We start from the raw sequence: 11,207 nt of genomic DNA on the forward strand, positions 1-11,207 counted from the left end.
GCCATTCGCTTCCCCAGTGAAGAAAGCTACCCCTCTCCTCCAATCGAATATCGGGTTAGTTTTGTCGATCACCTCATCCGCGGTCTCTCCGCCCCAATCCATGATTTCCTTCGCGGCCTCCTTTTTGTCTATGGGGTTCAGCTGCACCAGCTGACCCCCAACTCCATCCTCCATGTCGCCATTTTCATTACCCTCTGTGAGTGCTTCCTCGGAGTTCCTCCTAATTGGGCTCTGTGGAAGCTCATCTTCTGCCTTCGCCGTAATGGCTCCCACAATACCACCTATAACATAGGCGGCGTTGCCATCTGCGTCCGCTCTGATGTCGAGTATTTTGACGTCAAATTCCCTAACCCCGTCCAAGGGTGGCGCAAAAGATGGCTCTATGTTCACGAAGAAAGCGCCAACTCTGTCGAGCACAACATAGCTCCCTTTGATGGAAATGCCAAGGTTCTTCGCCGCCGTTCCTGGGATGCTGAAGCTACAGAAGAAGAGAAAACGGCGACAGAGGCCCTCATGTCCCGTATCTATGAGCTTCAGAATACCCGAGGCAAGGAATTGTCAGGTATCCAGATCACATCCTATTTCCTTAGGATTAGAGTGCAGCCTCTGCAGGCTCGCAAAAATCCCCTCTGGACTTACGCTGGCGATAGAGATGCTAATAGGCTTTCCAAGGACCTTGATGTAAAGGACTTGGAGAAGCTTATTCGAAGAATTTCATCACTCATCCTCTTGCCGCGTTGAACCATACAGCGCCGCCAATCCTCTTCCCCGGGTACTTTCCTTGTATTTTTTGTCTTCCCGAATTTCTGATGTTTTATCGACTACTGCTTCTTTTTTTTTACTGACACCTTTGCATGTTTCCTTGTCGCTCTTTTTCTGCAGAAACATCCGGTCTTAGCTTCTCTTCCTCCTCTTCCCGAGGATGGAGAAGTTAAGACAGGCTGTTGTCACTGACGACAACCAGGGTACTTCTCTCCCTGAGAGTGGAGTCGCAGGTTCTCATAAATCTGCGGCTTCCTCTGAAAAAGAAGTTGACTCTGAGGCCACGGCCTCAGCACATTCCCCTCCTCCTGCTGTGTCTCCGAAGAACAAGAGGAAGATGAATGAAGTCGAGGATTCCGGCACCTCCAAAGCCGAAGAAGCTGGTCCTTCCGAAGGGAAGAAAGCTTTCGACCCTTTCTTGGATGCCCTCGTCAGCTCGTAAGTCTTTATTATGCATTATTGCTTATCTTCGCAAAATACTTGTCGTCGTTTTTCCTTATATTGTCGACGTTTTATTTTCAGTGATGACGAGGAAGAAAATCCTCCTATTGACGTGACTGCTCGAACGAGCACGTCACGTACTTTAGTTGTGTCGGATGCTCAATTAAGTGGTGGTTTCACGACTTCTTCACTGAATGACGTATGTTTCATCCATTACTCTTTTGTTTGTTACCTCTTTTTTCCTTGTTGCCCTTGAATTTTTCCCGTACTATATTTGACTTTTCTTTCTTTGGATTTCTCTAGCCTTTGATGAAGGAATTTTTCTGACTCGGTACCCAATTCGTCGGGTACCGTGATCTTTCAAACCAGCTGAAAGGTACTATCTTGCTATCTTTTCTCAATTGCATTTTCTTCCTCTTAATTCTTGTCGCCATAGTCAATATTGTCGACTGCTCTTTCTGCCGATCTTGCGGAAGCTAAAAATCGTGCTGACGCACTTTCTCACGAACTGCAGCAAAGTGAAAAAGCTCGCAAGGAGGCTGAAGCGGATGCAAAAAAGGCTAAGGCAGAGGCCGCCACCGTCGAAGATCTTCGAAAGAGACTTCATGAGGCGGAAAACTCTCTAAGCGAGCGCATTTCTGAACAATCTTCTCGCGAGGAGGCGATTATCAAGCGCCTGGCATCGCAAAGTCATCGTTTTGTCAGTAAGTGCCCAAACTATTTTGACTGCTTTGAACTTCTTCTATCTTGCTTGCTTATCAATAAACTTTTGTCTTAGCAGGAAAGACGGGTCAAGAATATGAACTTAGTGATCCTGAGAATGATCCCGTTCTTGACGCGCTGTCTCTTCTTGAGATTCATGGAGACAAGGCACGCGACAGCCTTGCCGAAGCTGAGGCGGGGTTGTCGCGGCTTTATCCCTACTTCTTCCCGAAGAAAGAGCAACCCATGCCATTCCTTGCCCTCGCCAAGTGCTTCAATACTGCCGAAAACCTTGGGCTCAAACTTCGCCAAGAAAGTTTAAAGGTTGGCGTGGAGGGTACCATCGCCTTGGTTGCCGATAGCCAACAGAATATTGACTGGACTAAGGTTGGCGCCACGCAAGAAATGGAGACCAAAAAGTGGCAGTCGCTGATCAAGGCTGCGAAACCAAACTCAAAGAAGGTCTTCGCTTATCTTGGGTGCAAGCCAACTCCGGCTCCAAGATCATCCAAAGCGGAGGTCCAGTAGACCACCTTATCTTTCCTCCCCTTTTTTCCTCTTTTTCTTTCTTCCTTTTGATGTTGTCGCCAAAGTAGCTTTTGGCGACACTTTTCCCATTAGCTCCATTGTAATGTCTTGTAATTATTCTGAAAATCAATGGAATTCTATTTTGCTTGATGATTGATGTCGACTCTTTTTAATTTCAGTTGATATTTGATAACTATACTCCAACTCATGCTCCTTCCGATATTTTTCCTACTTCTTCTCGCTCGAGGAAAGTTCTTGTTAATACTGAACTTGGTGAAAATTCCTCGAGTGAGAATTTGTCGCAAGACTTGGAAGAACTTCGGCAATAGCTTCAGTATGCGAAGAGGCAAACACTTGTGATGATGGAACAATCTCGCAAGGCCTCCGAAGCAGAAAAAATTGCACTTCAACAAGCTCAAGAAGCCATGGCTGCCAAGGAAGCCGCCGTTTCTGAAGCTGAGAAGGCAACTACTCGAGAGAATTCCATGCTTGAATTGATGAATGAGGCCGCTGCCGATATATCCGGTATTTTATTTCGAACCAAAACTCCTTCTATCTTTCTGTTGTATCCTTTTTGAGATTTTTCGTGCTGTCGTCAAATAGGTTCCTTTCTCGATGCTGCGGCTGAAGATGAAAGTGTAAACACGAGGACCAACCTGCTCGTCAATCTTTCCCTTGACCATGGTTGTCTGTTCTGGGCCACTCCAGAACGGACCCGACAAATTGTCAGATTTCAAGACCGCGCCTGTCAGGTTCGCGATTTCCTGGATTTCTGCACTAGAACATTGTCTCTGGTTTACAAAACGATGTTTCCTCGGAACGAGGCACCCGATACTCTTCTTGGCTTGATGGAGAAATTTCGAGATGCTCCGAAAATCCAGGTCTTTGTTCGGGCGCAACTTTCTGCTGGCGCCAGGTTTGCTATGATCATGATCAAAATCTGCCATCCCAAGTTTGATATGAGCCAAATTGTTACCAAGTGCTTGGCGAAGATGGCGAAAAGGAAAAGGGATGTTGGCAAAATTGATGATTATGTGACCCCTATAGCAGAAGATATGATGGATGAACTTCTTCGGATGGATTCTGAATTCTTCGTGAAAGTCAGCTATGCTGAACACAGTACTCGTACTTCAAATCGGATGACCATAGACAATATACTAGGCCATAATTGATTTTTCTTTTTCTCTGGTCATGTTGAATTTTTCTCGAGAATTGTCTCTTGTATGTTGTGAACATGTTCTATATTGTAAAGCCAATAAATGTTTCTATTATTCCTCATCAAGCCCCCGAGTGTCTCGGTGGCGAATTTCTTTATTGCATGTGCGAGGTTTTGAACCAAGGCAACTAAATTATATTGAATATGCTATGTTTGCGGGTACGAGCCCCCGTGCCTTGTTGTTGATCGCTATCTTGTATCTTTGTTTATTTTGCGAGGTGTTTTTGCACCAAGGCGAAATATTTTTCGGAAATATATATTGCAGGTCTTAAGCACAAGCCCCCGGGCCTGTCGAAGAAATATATATCTCAACTATCTTTATTATATTGCAGCACCGCGAGCCCGCCTCATTAAAAACCTTTTCCGGCACCACTCGGTGCCCCGAAAAAGGAAAAGAGTGCGTCTGAAAACTCGCGGGCGTTTCAGTACATTGTATTTTTACAAGGAGGACTATATTTCGACACTAGGCGTAAAAACGCCTTAGCTGTGCCACGTTCCAGGGATTTTTCTCGGGAGCCCCTGACTTCTTATCTTTGATTCTGTATGCTCCTCCTTCGATAACTTCCGTGACGATGTAAGGACCAAGCCATGGTGACTCGAGCTTTTCAGTACCTTGTTGATTGAGCCGTAGAACTAGATCTCCCACCTGAAAGGACCTTGGTCTCAAGCGTCGACTATGATAATTTTTCAAGTCTTGCTGATACTTGGTGACCCGTGATAGTACTTCATCTCGAGCTTCATCGAGTGCATCGACATCATCCTCCAATGCTCTAATTGAGGTTTCCTCGTCATATTCTGTGACTCTCGGGGAATCATGCTCTATTTCGATTGGCAACACTGCCTCAGCTCCATGGACCAGGAAAAACAGAGTTTCCTGTGTCGCTGTATTTGGTGTTGTTCGTATACTCCATAACACACTGGGTAACTCTTCAGGCCAAGTATGTCGAGCTTTTGCCAGCGGTCCCAACAAGCGCTTCTTAATCCCGTTGCAGATAATGCCATTGGCTTTTTCGACTTGACCATTGGTTTGCGGGTGCGCAACTGATGCAAAGTGTAGTTTGATGCCTACCTCTGCACAATATGCCTTGAATTCCTTGGATGTGAAGTTGCTACCATTGTCCGTGACGATGCTATTAGGCACCCCAAACCTGAAGACGATGCTTTTCACGAATTTGACAACAGACGCCCCGTCTGGTGAATTTATCGGCTTGGCTTCTATCCACCTGGTGAATTTATCGACAGCGACGAGCATATACTCGTATCCTCCTGGCGAAGCTTTATGTAACTTCCCCACCATATCGAGGCCCCATTGAGCAAAGGGCCAAGACAATGGTATTGGCATCAGTTCTGCTGCCGGAGAGTGAGGTTTCGCGGCGAATCTCTGGCACGCGTTGCAAGTTCGTACTATCTCCTTTGCATCCTCTATTGCTGTCAACCAATAAAACCCTGCTCTGAAAACCTTGGCTGTAATAGCTCGACTGCATGCGTGGTGGCCGCAGATTCCTTCGTGCACATCCTTCAAGATCAGCCTTCCTTCTTCGGGTGTAACGCACCTTTGTAGTACTCCCGAAATACTTCGTTTGTATAGCTCCCCTTTAACCACAGTAAAGGCCTTTGATCGCCTAATAACTCGCCTTGCTTCCACTGGATCGTCGGGTATCTCTTGCCTTAGGATATATGATATATAGACCTGCATCCAAGGTATCTGCACCATCATCACCAAGTCCAGTTCCTCTTCTTCTTCCTCTGGTGCTTCTTTGGTAGCCCCCGAGGGTTTCTTGTCCTTCTCCTTCTTTTTTGGTTTTGTCGACTTCGTAGATCTCTCTGCTATCTCTTCCCAGAATACGCCTGGTGGAATTGCAAGGCATTGTGACCCGATGTTTGCGAGAACGTCGGCTTCATCATTGCTCAGCCTGCTGATGTGATTTACTTCGCATTAATCAAACAACTTCTCAAGCTCATTGTACACTTCCTTGTATGCTATCATACTGTCATTGACTACATCGCATTGGTTCATGACTTGCTGGGCCACCAACTGCGAGTCGCCAAAGATTTTTAGTCGAGTTGCGCCACAAGCTTTCGCCATCTTCATCCCGTGTATGAGAGCTTCGTATTCTGCCTCATTGTTAGATGCGTTTGGGAACGTCATCCTCAAGATATACTTCAGCTTGTCGCCCTCAGGTGATATTAGTATCACGCTGATACGTCTCCGATGTATCGATAATTTCTTATGTTCCATGCCACATTATTGATGTTATCTACATGTTTTATGCACACTTTATGTCATATTCGTGCATTTTCTAGAACTAACCTATTAACAAGATGCCGAAGTGCCGGTTGCTGTTTTCTGCTGTTTTTGGTTTCAGAAATCCTAGTAACGAAATATTCTCGGAATTGGACGAAATCAACGCCCAGGGTCCTATTTTGCCACGAAGCTTCCAGAAGTCCGAAGAGGAGACGAAGAGGTGCCACGAGGGGGCCACACCCTAGGGCGGCGCGGCCCCGCCCTTGGCCGCGCGGCCCTGTGGTGTGGGGCCCTCGTGCCGCCTCCTGACTTGCCCTTCCGCCTACTTAAAGCCTCCGTCGCGAAACCCCCAGTACCGAGAGCCACGATACGGAAAACCTTACTGAGACGCCGCCGCCGCCGATCCCATCTCGGGGGATCCAGGAGATCGCCTCCGAGCACCCCGCCGGAGAGGGGATTCATCTCCCGGAGGACTCTACGCCGCCATGGTCGCCTCCGGAGTGATGTGTGAGTAGTCTACCCCTGGACTATGGGTCCATAGCTGTAGCTAGATGGTTGTCTTCTCCCCATTGTGCTATCATTGTCGGATCTTGTGAGCTGCCTAACATGATCAAGATCATCTATCTGTAATTCTATATGTTGCGTTTGTTGGGATCCGATGAATAGAGAATACTATGTTATGTTGATTATCAATCTATTGTCTATGTGTTGTTTATGATCTTGCATGCTCTCCGTTATTAGTAGATGCTCTGGCCAAGTTGATGCTAGTAACTCGAAGAGGGAGTATTTATGCTCGATAGTGGGTTCATGTCTCCGTGAATCTGGAGGAGTGACAAGAACCACTAAGGTTACGGATGTGCTATTGCCACTAGGGATAAAACATTGATGCTATGTCTAAGGATGTAGTTGTTGATTACATTACGCACCATACTTAATGCAATTGTCTGTTGCTTTGCAACTTAATACCGGAAGGGGTTCGGATGATAACCTGAAGGTGGACTTTTTAGGCATAGATGCAGTTGGATGGCGGTCTATGTACTTTGTCGTAATGCCCAATTAAATCTCACTATACTCATCATTATATGTATGTGCATGGTCATGCCCTCTTTATTTGTCAATTGCCCAACTGTAATTTGTTCACCCAACATGCCGTTTATCTTATGGGAGAGACACCTCTAGTGAACTGTGGACCCCGGTCCAATTCTCTATACTGAAATACAATCTACTGCAATACTGTTTTACTCGTTTTCTCGCAAACAATCATCTTCCACACAATACGGTTAATCCTTTGTTACAGCAAGCCGGTGAGATTGACAACCTCACTGTTTCGTTGGGGCAAAGTACTTTGGTTGTGTTGTGCAGGTTCCACGTTGGCGCCGGAATCTCTGGTGTTGCGCCGCACTACATCCCGCCGCCATCAACCTTCAACTTGCTTCTTGGCTCCTCCTGGTTCGATAAACCTTGGTTTCTTTCTGAGGGAAAACTTGCTGCTGTGCGCATCATACCTTCCTCTTGGGGTTCCCAACGAACGTGTGAGTTACACGCCATCAAGCATATTTTCTGGCGCCGTTGCCGGGGAGATCAAGACACGCTGCAAGGGGAGTCTCCACATCCCAATCTCTTTACTTTGTTTTTGTCTTGCTTATTTTATTTACTACTTTGTTTGCTGCAATATATCAAAACACAAAAAAATTAGTTGCTAGCTTTACTTTATTTACTGTCTTGCACTCTATATCAAAAACACAAAAAAATTAGTTACTCGCATTTACTTTATTATTATGTCTAGTCCCGTAGTTGTTACTCTATCACCTGAGGAATCAATCTTCACTTTTAAACAAAGAGGTGAAGAGAATTTTAAAGAAGCATGGTCTAGAATTTTTGATTCTTATAGTAAAACTGAACCTAAAATGACCTTAAGTTTGCTTCTTAGTAATTTCTATTTCGGGCTTATTCTTCGCTATAGATATGCCTTAGATGCTGTAGTGGGAGGAGATTTCCTTCATTGTGATGGGGATCAAGCTTTTAATGCCATAAGGAAATTGATTATATCATTTAGCTCCGATAATAATTTTGATCCATCTCATGCTAGTATGCATAATAGATTAAACACTATTGAAACAAATATATCCTGTTTAAAAGAAGTGTATAACCGAATTCGCGAATACTATGATTATGTTCCATTAAGCTTCGAACCTTCAATGTGGGTACCTACAGTTAAAGCTACTATTGGTGGTGAAACTTTTCCTGCTCGTTGTGATATTATGTCCGAGTTTTGCCTCATGCCTGAAAAAATTTATAAATCTTTGACACTTTGGGGACTTACTGAAGGGGGAGAAGAAATAACTCTCACGGATAACTCTGTTGTAATTCCTAAGGGTATAGCTGAAGGTGTTTTCACAACCTTTCTTGGAAGGACGGTATCCACTGATTATCTCGTTATTGAATGTGTAGGGACAGGACAAATCACGCTTGGAAGATCCCTGCTGAAACTCATGGGAGCAGTCATAGATGTTGGGAAGGGCACTCTAAATTTTACCTCTACACCCGAATGCGGTCATGTATTCCCTAGACCAAGGAGTAGGAATAAGAGTAAGAAAGGTAAGAGCAACACCCCTGGTAAGAATGCCGACGCATCATCTCTTGATAATACTTGATACACACTTTCTGCGCCTAGCTGAAAGGCGTTAAAGAAAAGCGCTTATGGGAGACAACCCATGTTTTTACCTACAGTACTTTGTTTTTATTTTGTGTCTTGGAAGTTGTTTACTACTGTAGCAACCTCTCCTTATCTTAGTTTAGTGTTTTGTTGTGCCAAGTAAAGTCGTTGATAGAAAAGTTCATACTAGATTTGGATTACTGCACAGTTTCAGATTTCTTTGCTGTTACGAATCTGGGATAAATTCTCTGTAGGTAACTCAGAAAATTAAGCCAATTTACGTGAGTGATCCTCAGATATGTACGCAACTTTCATTCAATTTGGGCATTTTCATTTGAGCAAGTCTGGAGCCATTTTAAAATTCGTCAATACGAACTGTTCTGTTTTGACAGATTCTGCCTTTTATTTCGCATTGCCTCTTTTGCTATGTTGGATGAATTTCTTTGATCCATTAATATCCAGTAGCTTTATGTAATGTCCAGAAGTGTTAAGAATGATTGTGTCACCTCTGAATATGTTAATTTTTATTGTGCACTAACCCTCTAATGAGTTGTTTCGAGTTTGGTGTGGAGGAAGTTTTCAAGGATCAAGAGAGGAGTATGATGCAACATGATCAAGGAGAGTGAAAGCTCTAAGCTTGGGGATGCCCCGGTGGTTCACCCCAGCATATATCAAGAAGACTCAAGCGTCTAAGCTTGGGGATGCCCAAGGCATCCCCTTCTTCATCGACAACATTATCAGGTTCCTCCCCTGAAACTATATTTTTATTCCATCACATCTTATGTGCCTTGCTTGGAGCGTCGGTTTGTTTTTGTTTTTGTTTTTTGTTTTGTTTGAATAAAATGGATCCTAGCATTCACTTTATGGGAGAGAGACACGCTCCGCTGTAGCATATGGACAAGTATGTCCTTAGTTTCTACTCATAGTATTCATGGCGAAGTTTCTTCTTCGTTAAATTGTTATATGGTTGGAATTGGAAAATGATACATGTAGTAATTGCTATAAATGTCTTGGGTAATGTGATACTTGGCAATTGTTGTGCTCATGTTTAAGCTCTTGCATCATATACTTGTTGCGGTCAAAACCCACCGGCGAGCAGCGACGGGCAACACAGTAGAGCCGGGAACAACTTAGGGCTGCGGCTGGCCCTGGTCCCTCCGAGCGACGGCCCGCAAAGCCTCTGGTACACACGTCCGATGCCGATGCAAGGGCGTGCCACCCGACCTATACCTTGTCGTGAAGGTGATGGAGATGCCTCGCTTAGTTTCCTGCATGGCATACACGTAAACATTAAATACGAGCCTCGATCGGCTCTCAGGTTATCCTGTGAATCGGCTCAAGGAGCCGATCCACCCGTGATTCGTACGAGGTGCACGAATATATGGTGGTCCTGCTTGATCAAAATAAAGCTAAAGCGACCTACGACGATTTAGGGTTTTCACCGCATAATCGGATCATCCTACTCACGATTGGGCCTCGCGGCCACGCACGGTGATCGTAAGCCGATCCTAGACAAGGCCTAAAAACCAACACGAGGTTGATCCCCGGAACATCCTGTCTAGGACTAGCAAACGACACCCTGCGTGCCGCCGGATCCTCCAACCCTTTGTAAGGCCTAACTATTGCAGATATTAAACTAATCCTTGAAGAACAAGGAGCAACCGTAACGGATCGGATCTACTAAATAAAGATCAAGCGGGGTGCCGCCCCTACACCTAAGATAGGTGTAAGGGCGCCTAGATATGCAAGGGTTGCACTACGATAGCATATGATACGAAGAACAATGCTAACCCTAACATATCTAAGATAAATACGTTGCTCGCCATCAAAAAGGCTTCAGTACGAGCAACGCATTAACAACGTAAATAAGCTTATGCTGCCTAGATCGCAAGATGCGATCTAGGCAGCATGATGCTTACCGCTAGAAACCCTCGAGACGAAGGAGTTGGCGATGCGCCAGGATTGATTTGTGGTTGAACGTTGGTTGTTGTTTATTTCATAAACCCTAGATACATATTTATAGTCCAAGGGACTTTCTAACGTGGGAATAATCCCAACCGTGCACGAGGCAAACTCTAACTAACCGACACGCAATCTACTATGTTACAGATACAAGGGCAAACTAGCCCAAACTTTGCATAACAGGCCGATTCACGTAATTCTTCCATGTATATTCTTCAAATCCATCTTGATCGCGGCCCACCTCTGACTCGGTCAAATTCTGGTGATAACACATGCCCACCTGGTTTTGGTAATGATAATTTCAAAACCACTCTGTTTTTTTTCCGAAGGGTCATGTCGTGGCAGATCAGAACCGTCGCAGTATTCTTCATCATGATGACTTGCCTTCTCATCTTCTCTGCATGATTTGACAATTTTGGCTCCATCTCCTCGGAAACTGCAATGGCATCAAATCTCCACTAGGCTCCTCATTATCTAACCGTGCCGATTGATTAGCCCTCTTCATCCCCTTCCTCTGTTCTAGCTATCGGCACCAAAAACCCTCTCCTTCCATAGCCATGTCGTCCTCTTCCTCCTCTTCCATTTCTCTCCAATCCTCTTCCTCAAGCGAGTCGATTCCAGAGCACAACCAGATGGAGGCGTACAACCGGCGCGCTCCCAAGCATTGGGACAAGCAGGAGTGGGACTTCGATTTC

This window comes from Lolium rigidum, chromosome 4 (assembly GCF_022539505.1).
Source record: "Lolium rigidum isolate FL_2022 chromosome 4, APGP_CSIRO_Lrig_0.1, whole genome shotgun sequence".
NCBI lineage: Eukaryota > Viridiplantae > Streptophyta > Magnoliopsida > Poales > Poaceae > Lolium > Lolium rigidum.